The sequence below is a fragment of the Gadus morhua genome, chromosome 10 (genome assembly GCF_902167405.1).
Source record: "Gadus morhua chromosome 10, gadMor3.0, whole genome shotgun sequence".
In the NCBI taxonomy this organism is placed as follows: domain Eukaryota; kingdom Metazoa; phylum Chordata; class Actinopteri; order Gadiformes; family Gadidae; genus Gadus; species Gadus morhua.
In genome coordinates, this window is record NC_044057.1 from 25,842,656 (window position 1) to 25,850,996 (window position 8,341).

General features: G+C 44.1%; 1 long non-coding RNA gene across 1 annotated transcript; it reads left to right on the top strand.

Moving 5' to 3' along the window:
- The first annotated feature begins 543 nt into the window (after positions 1-543).
- On the top strand, positions 544-7,643 carry LOC115551917 (uncharacterized). Its single transcript, XR_003978253.1, has 3 exons — positions 544-692; positions 7,068-7,134; positions 7,435-7,643. It is a non-coding gene; the product is annotated as an uncharacterized LOC115551917 (long non-coding RNA).
- The last annotated feature ends 698 nt before the right edge of the window (positions 7,644-8,341 follow it).

Below are 8,341 nucleotides of genomic sequence, written 5' to 3' on the forward strand. Positions count from 1 at the left end.
TAAACTTACAGGAGTCTTTCCACGAAATGTGCAGGATATGTACAGATATTATTACTGAACAGAGAAGGATCTGTAATTATGTTTTGGTTTTTGTGGCGCAGATAGGAGGAGAAGGAAGATTCTACGAATGCGTTCAGACATGGCAGTGTTGTGATGGTGTATCACAGCACCACCTAGACGCCTGACATGCATACCCAATAGAATTCCACACACTTTTGCGTCACCGTATGCATGCAGAATTCCTCCCGAAAACGCTTGTCTGAACGCGGAATAAAAAGTAAAGACGCAACGCCACTTCTGCGTTTTCTGTTCAGACCGTCATCATGTAAACGTAGCCTAAGTAGTAATCTCCCGGAGTGTGTGTGGTGATTGCTGGTTGAACCTGTTGCACACTGATTGCTCAATGTAAAACAGGTGTGTGGCCTCCCCCAGCCCCACAGTCCAATCATTTCGACCGAGGCCAGGTGAGGCTGCTTCAACCAGCCATCATCAACACACTCCACAGTCATAAATGTAATGTTTAACCAATGTGCCAACGATCTGTGTCCTTGTCTCATCGGTTTTTTTCTTTCTTCCAATCCATACATTCGGTTCTTGTGAGCAGGAATCTACGGATGAGCTTTGCCTACCTGATTGTAATCATCGTAGCAGTGGACAAAGACACATCAGTCATCAATCCACCTCAATCTATGGTAGGTTTGATTGAATTCCGTATTTTTTAGCTCGCTATCGATGGTTTTGAGATATATCAAATTAGTGGGACATGATTTATTGAAATAAGGTTTTTTTTGCTGTGAAATGTTATCTCCCTTCATGTACTTGCGTGTTATCTTTACACTCTCCGTTGGCTGTAAACTGCATTTTTCATTTGCAGGCGGAGTCTGCACAGGTAGGGAGATGAGTATTTGACTTTTAAATGACACCAATGGATAGACTGGTGAAAATGCAGCACTGAATAAAATATCGCTCCATAATTGTGAAATATGAATCTACCCGAATACAGTGCATCACAGATACAGTCTCTATATCCATTCATCATCATGTGATATGCCAGCAAATAAAAACAACAATGTCTGCGTAAAAACAAAGAATAATATGTTTGATGTCTTTATTAGGGTCTGTGGCTGACATCAACACACACACACACACACACACACACACACACACACACACACACACACACACACACACACACACACACACACACACACACACACACACACACACACACACACACACACACACACACACACACACACAGAGAGAGAGAGGTATGTGGATATTACTTCGATGCATCAAAGAGTCCTGTGCATTCACTGTCATCCTTTTATGTGCATAATATTGCTACGCATACAATGATGCTGTGTGGGATAATATTTATACATGTGAGTTCGGGGAGACCGGGCTGTTTTTTTCCAACATATTAATAGAAACATAATTTCCCCTTTCATCTTTAATTCTTCACTGCCAGATTACAGCCATGCAGCCCTTATCATCTTTCTTAATTAGCTGTCAAAATATGGCCGAGAGGAGGCCCAGAAAAGCACGTCCCTCCCCTGACGTGGGGACACTGGGAGTGCTGGGAGGTGTGGTTTCCAGGATATTTTCACACTCAACCAACACTTTTTTAGGCCACTGTCCTTCTTCTGCTTCCCTGCCTTTTTTTCCACCTCCTGCAACCAACCAAATAATGACGGCAGAGAAGTGGTTTAGAAACAATGTCCATTCTTCAGAGACGCGTGACAAAGTTGTCAGGTGTGTCTGTGTGTGTGCCTGTGTGCATGTGTTGTGTTGTCGGGTGGAAATACCTGAGTTCCACTAATGGTGGCTCCTTCATGCTGCGTACCTAATACACATGAGGCTTACTTACGCCTTCACCTGCTGGATCACTCGCTGGAGAGATGATCAGATGCTCGCCAAACAGCTCAGCTATGGATCGCATCTTTGAAAACAGGTTTCAAGGCGTTGCTTGATGTTCAAGTGCATCACACATGCACACTAGTACAGACTCTTTGGTATCTCTCTGTTATGCGTATGTTTTCCTCCCGATCACTGTCGCGTTACAGCATCTGTCACTGCATTTGTTATGCAAAATTAAATTAAACGGCATCAAATAATAGTCTTGATTTGCGTGAATAAAATGAACATGTTTATGTTTGTTGATGTGTGCGTGGGTGTGTGCGTGTTAACGTCTGTTTCTGCGTCATTACAAATTCCTCCAAAACGTTTTTATCCTTTCCGGGGAAGACAGTGCATCAGCGGCTGACACATATATTGTCTCCATGTATTTTCCTAAACGTACCCTCTCAGCTTGCGGACTAGCCTCTCACTTTGGGCTCTCACGCATGGCTAATCCAACCACTCGGGCAGTGAAAGAAACTCCAGGCCCTTTCAATATTAGAGCAGCATTAGTTTCAGATCTGCTTTAAAGGTTAATTGCGCTTGTCCATCTTTTGCCTGATGAGGATCTTCCAGTGATCTCGGAGCATAACACTTAGCGGTATATACTGGTGCCGCTTCGCCGTGGAGGATTTCCGTCTTTTTAGCGAAGGGAAAAGGCTTTTAGACTTGCACAGAAAGACCTAATTCTGAAGTTAAAGTCTCATTGTGGACTTTATCACCCATTAGAGCTTAAGCTGGGGGAAGTTTACTTATAATTGCTATCGTTAATTGGGCAAAAGGCAAATGGCTGAAGGGCCTTCTTACTGACAGGGAAACATTATTTTCCGGGTTCTCGATTAGCACTTAGCGGTGGAACAAATGCTCGGTCATAGACGCCGTCGCTGACAACCTGGACAGGATCCGGATGGTGGAGTGGCCTTATCCTTATAATCATGTTTCCAATCTGTGTGGTTTTCAGCTGGTTTTCAGTGGTTTTCAGCTTTATTGTCGTCATGGTGATCAGGTCATCTGCTTTCGGGAATAACAGTCACGTTTGGGAATAACGGCAGTAAAAAACAACAGACCGGCTTTTGAATCATAATGGCGGAAAATAAAGGTAATAGGAAGTTAAATTGGGAGTAAACAGTGCTAAGCGAAACCCAGGGGAGCGGAGCCATAACCGAACATCAAGTCATAAGGAATGCGAGTCATGAACGGTCAATTGCGGCATGTGGCTAAGGAGGCAGTGCGGGTTGGCAGGTCCCCCTAGTGTCGAGGTGTCCCTGGGCAAGACGCCTCACCCTCACTGCTCCCGACGAGCTGGCTGTCGCCTTGCGTGGCTGACACCGCCGCCGGCGTGTGAACGTGTGCATGAACGGGTGAATGTTGGGCAAAATGTAAAAGCGCTTTGAGGGGCCACTGGTTGGAAGAGCGCTGTATAAATGAAGTTCATTTACCATTTAAATAAGTCCCTCCTTCCACGGCCCTTACTGAGGGGGGGGCGGGGGGCGGGGGCAGTGTTAATATGTTCCGGGTCGTGGTCCTCATGGACAGGACAGGGCAGAGGGCCCTCCTCTAGGCCTAGCCTTTGCCTTAAGGTAGCAGGGTGGCTTCCTTGGGGGGCGCTCTGCCCTCACACCCGGGGGGGTCGAGGAGGTCTCCGCCCCCCGGCAGGAGGCTGCTCAGCGGTTGCCGTGTCGACAGGACGACCCCAGCAGACGGCCGGTCTGAGGTCCATCCTCAAACCGTCTCGCGGGCAGGGCGAGGGGCGGCGCTCTCTGACCCGGTGACATCACCGGCGGGCCGCTTCGCTACGACTTGTTGTGAAGCAAAGCTCCGTGGTCACCGTGGTCACCGTGAGGTCGTTCCATCCGACTTAAAGTCTGGAGGCACGACCAGGCCAGGGGGTCTGTTGTACGGGTTGTATGTTCATCCTGGTCCTTAACACACACACTTATTGTATGTTGTACGTCCTGGCACTTAATGTACACACTTATTGTATGTTGTACGTCCTGGCACTTAATGTACACACTTATTGTATGTTGTACGTCCTAGCACTTAATGTACACACTTATTGTATGTTGTACGTCCTAGCACTTAATGTACACATTTATTGTATGTTGTACGTCCTAGCACTTAATGTACACACTTATTGTATGTTGTACGTCCTAGCACTTAATGTACACACTTATTGTATGTTGTAGGTCATGGTCCTTAATGTTCGCACTTATTGTATGTTGTACTTAGCATTGTGTAGCATCTATCCTCGCTATCTTTGTTGTAGTACTATCTTTGTTAGTACTTGGCACTTGGTTCTATGAACATCCTTACTGTACCGACTGTGATGTATTGTTTCTCTTTCTTCTGACAGATGTACTTCTTCTAAGCTGCTTTGGATTGAAGCGTCTGCTAAATGCCCTAAATGTAGCTGTAAATGTGAGTGGATCATTGAGGTGGTTAAGGAACAAACCCTTGTATCATGTCTTCCGCCATGATGCCACGGTGTTTCTCAGAGGCGGTCGCAGCAACGCTGCTGAGCCGATCTACTCAGTGTTGGAGGGGGGGGGGGGGGGGGGGCGATGAGCGAGCTACGCTATCCAAGGTCATCTGGTTGATGGCGTGCTCCCGTGATGGGGATGGGGGGTTGCTATGGCGACGGCTAGCAGGTGGCTGTCATAGGCGTCGTATCAGAGGTAGTTTATAGACGTCCGCTGTGGAATGAAGGCACTGGGAACGGTGGTGGGTTTGGGTTGAGTGTTGGGGGGGGGGGGGGGATTTGACAGGTTTTCGGCAGGTATGAATAAAATACAGATCATGCATTCACATGCTGAACCATTTGAGAAAGCTGATAATATAATGTATAATAATAATATCCTAATATAAGCTGCTACATTGTTACATTTTTCCCTGTGATGAATACATTCAATGTGCCTCGTACTTAGAAGAGGAAAATACAACAACCTAGAAGAGTACGTCCACCGTTTATTATATTTAACATTTTCCCATTACCAAATATATGTTGTATTGCTGAAAAGAAACTCAAAGTGACTTCACCATTAAGGAGGGCAAATCAAGCGCACATTTTATTAACTACTCGTACTAATTTCATCTTCAATTACCCGGGGTCCCACAATAGCAAGAGCAATCACAACTAGCAGCGGTAATCCATTACGCAACATTAACTAATGTTCCACCAGCGCTGGACCGGAGACGTCTGAAATGATTGTACAATGTGCAATTACCAGCGATGGACTTTGGGCCAGGCTGGTGGTTGATCCACTGACAGGCATCCTGGGTGTGTTCGGTATATACTCACACACACCTAGTCAGACTAATTGAATTCCCTCGGGATATTTCAATCGCATATTTCGGTTAATGTGAATTGACGGGTTGCAAATTGTGGCGCCGCGTGCGTTATTCGTAAGCTCACTTTTATATAAAAGGGTTAAATATATTTCATATCAAGGCAGCCACAAGTAAGGATCCAATATTATATTAAATATTGCAGGCATTATTGTCTCTGACTGCATTTTGTTTTACCACACATTACGGTATGTTACTGCGGTGACAATTTGTTATTTAAAAAAATTGGAAATGCAATTACAGCACTTAGGGTAGGCTGCCTGTGGTTGCAATCATATTAAGTATTTAGCTGTGCTGAATAAAAATAGACTTGACCCAGAAATGTACTCCTTAATTTGTGGGATTATTAGGTGGCAGGTGGTTTCAGATGACACTTCAGGGGCTGTTTCAGAATTTACCACTTTTCGCATTTACCTCTCCCTGGCTCATGAACACTGGTTAGAACACGATTGTTCTGAATGGTTTGAATCCTACTAAAGGAGTTTGGATCTCTTTACGAATCATACCACTCTTAGTTTTATTAACAGCCTATTAGTTTGTATAATGTAAATATTTTATGTATTAGTAATGTATTATTTGTTACAGTCCTTTGTGAAATGATGCAGTGCTATGAGACCCATTTAAATGATGTGTTAGTGTGTTAGTGGACCTAGAGATATGTTGAATCGCCCTTCCTCTTTTTAAACCCTGTTTTGTTCAAAGTTTAATCTCAAATTACCGCTAATGCTCTGACTGCATCTACAATGTGTGCTAGATTTGCTCTAAAATTATGCTGATCATTCTTAATTCCCTACACTTTCTGTTGTCCCTTTCCACCACCATTGTCAATAGCGACATAAACAGTGTTTGTTTACAGTGTACATCTTTTAAATAGAAGAGAACATGTTTTGAAAAAAGTGCTTCCTCACAAAGGTTTTGTGTAAGATAGGAACTCAACAGAAAGCCTCGCTTTCACTAGAGTATTGGGAGCTCAGGAAACTCGGGCTGTCCGACGTTATCTCTTGGATTTGTGCTCATGGTTACGTACAGACAGACTGAGTGACTACTGCGTTCTCAGTCACCCTCATGAGGATTTGATGGCACTTATGTATTTGTATTCAACACAACCCCAGCTATACATATAGTGAGCTATAGATGAATAAGAGCACATATAAATCCCTAACAAGATGGATTTAAATTGCTGCTGTCTTATTTTTTGCATATAATTAGGGAGTGAATGACACACTGATAATACTACTAATTTTAATACCCTCACATTCATTTGTTTGCTTTATTCCTGTTGTATAATGAAAATTAGAGATCATATAAATTAAGATTAAGTGTATTGACATGTATCCATCTGTCTATCTGTCTATCTGTCCATCTGTCGGTTGGTCTTGGTACAAGGTATAGTTTCCCAATACCCTACGTAACAATATCCTATAGAACACAATTTAAATGAGTACTTATGCATATTATTTTTCTACGTCGACTGCTGTGATCCTCTACACCAGACGCCACGTGGCCGCTGTGCCCAACCGTCTTGTATAAGTAACCCACAGACGAGCCACCAAATCCTCCGTGCACCGCACACAGCACAGAGCTGGGAGCCAGCTGTGCTGACAGATGTTCACGGGGAATCCAGTTTTAATAGAGGGAAATACAATATGGCACACCAGTAGGGATTTCTAGCCCAAAAGCTTGATCTGTCGAGCCCTAATAGAAATAATAAATGACGATGGGTCGGTCTGCGTGTCTCTCTGTCGGGATAATTCCTGAAACAGATTGAGAACGGGTTGTTTATTTTCCTGTTTATTTTCCACATGTTTTCCACTCGCTCGCAGCCCAGCTTGCCATGATGCTCTCTGCGTTCATATAAAACCTACAACAGTACGATATGGATTAAACAAGGTAAATAATGACGGTGAGCATGAAACAAGAATGAAATATTCATTATTGTTCAGGGCTGGGGTAACGGAGATCACTGTTCCCTTCAGGTGCAAAGGATCTATTTGTCTGTCCGTCAGTCTGCCAGTCTGTATCTGTCTACCCCTAACCCATCAACAAAAGATAAAGTCTATCTGTCTTTGTTGAATCCGGCTTATAATGTTTGTTTATTTCTTGTATATGTTGTATGCTTATGGTTTGTATATCGTCTGTATATGTCGGTACGAGGTCTTTGCTCATTACACTGTTGTCTTGCTTGTGCAGATCCCAACATAAATATGAAATATACATCGGCTGCATCTGGCAGGCAGTGCAGACTACACACAGACTGAAGGCTTTCCGGGCCCGTGTGTCGGAAGCTGCTATTCCCAAGGTGCGTTGTTTACTTGAGGTTGAGCTACGGCAGCTGAGCTTTGTTCGTAAAATGACTCAAAATAACCAATTATCCATCTTTGACAGCGTGTAGAATCAGCCCCCCCCCCCGGACCCCAGAGGATGCAGCCCTGGCACTGACAGAACCCACTCATGTCACTAATTTCTAAATATAGCCTCGTTTTTTTTTTTTGGTCTTCCCCCATTTTGTGTGTCTTTCTAGCAGCAGTTTGTCCCAGTCTTGTTCGCCGTACATGTCTCCTCGCATGTGTGTCTCTTCATACAGTATGTGTGTCGAACCGTCCCAGTTTGTCCACCAAAAGTTGTCCTTCATCAATGTGGAAAGTAGAGTGAAGTTACAGAGGCATCGACTGACATGGTTTAATTTTCCATTTCAACTACGGTTGGTTCTATTAGATTTTTCCATAGGGTTATCTTGAATAATCATTGTGCTATTTTGAATTACCATTGAATTGATACTGAATGAAAGAAGAAATCCCATTGTTTTAGTCTACTGTTAGAAGTGTAGTATCATTGCATCCTTGCATCATATCTGGCTGGCCAATGATGTCGTTGCTTTGTGTTTAACTGCGGCTTGGACAGATTTCAATCGACACATCAAGCCTGTCTGCCGGTTCGCCCTGGAGAGGGAGCGATGGGGGAATTAAGAGAAACAGAGACATACAGCATGTTGAAATCAAGCTGAGAATTGGGACGGAACGCAGAAATGGGCTAGGTGGTTTGGGCTCGGCGGAGGTTGAATTCCACTGGGCAATCCTCTAATTAGTTCTCGCTAGCC